Consider the following 861-nt stretch of genomic DNA (forward strand, 5'->3'; position numbering starts at 1 on the left):
CTCCTCCAGCTCAGGACACTTGTCTGCAACCCCCTCCAACCGGCGGGTCTGCAAGTTCAGGATAACGGAGATCACTATGGCAATGATAGTTGGAAACGATCACTCTGGACAAAAGCTGGGTACTGAAAGGAGATAAAGTGACATGCATGAACCTTCAGCAATGTCCCGTCAGTAACATTACTGCAAACCATAGTGTCTCAAAGGAAATAAAAGGAAGAGAGAGGAAAAAAAAAATGGGAGAGGGCAGGAGGGAAACTGGGGACATTGGTGGTGAGAAATGTGCACTGGGCCCGGAGAGATAGCACAGCGGTGTTTGCCTTGCAAGCAGCCGATCCAGGACCTAAGGTGGTTGGTTCAAATCCTGGTGTCCCATATAGTCCCCCTTGCCTGCCAGGAGCTATTTCTGAGCAGACAGCCAGGAGTAACCCCTGAGCACTGTCGGATGTGGCCCAAAAACCAAAAAAAGAGAGAGAGAAAGAGAGAGAGAGAGAGAGAGAGAGAGAGAGAGAGAAATGTGCACTGCTGAAGGGTTTTATACATTGTATGACTGAAATTTAATCATGTAACTGTGTTTTTAAAAAAAAACTCAATTCTTAAAAAAAAAAAAAAAAAAGCTCTGCTAATGTTCCGCCCATGACAGAAATGGCCATGAATGCATCTAGCCAGGGACAAAGAAATGTAGACGGGGTAGCAGGCAGTCTGAATTTGAATTGAACTCAAGCCTGGAGCTGAAACGGGTGCCACATATCCACCTTTACCTGTGGCTGATGTCCATTCTCTTGGTCCTTCTGAAAGTGACCCCTAATCCCAGAGAACACTAAGTGACATAGCTCCAAGGAACCGAAAAATGCAAGTAGTCAG

This window comes from Suncus etruscus, chromosome 3 (assembly GCF_024139225.1).
Source record: "Suncus etruscus isolate mSunEtr1 chromosome 3, mSunEtr1.pri.cur, whole genome shotgun sequence".
NCBI classification, from domain to species: Eukaryota; Metazoa; Chordata; class Mammalia; order Eulipotyphla; family Soricidae; genus Suncus; species Suncus etruscus.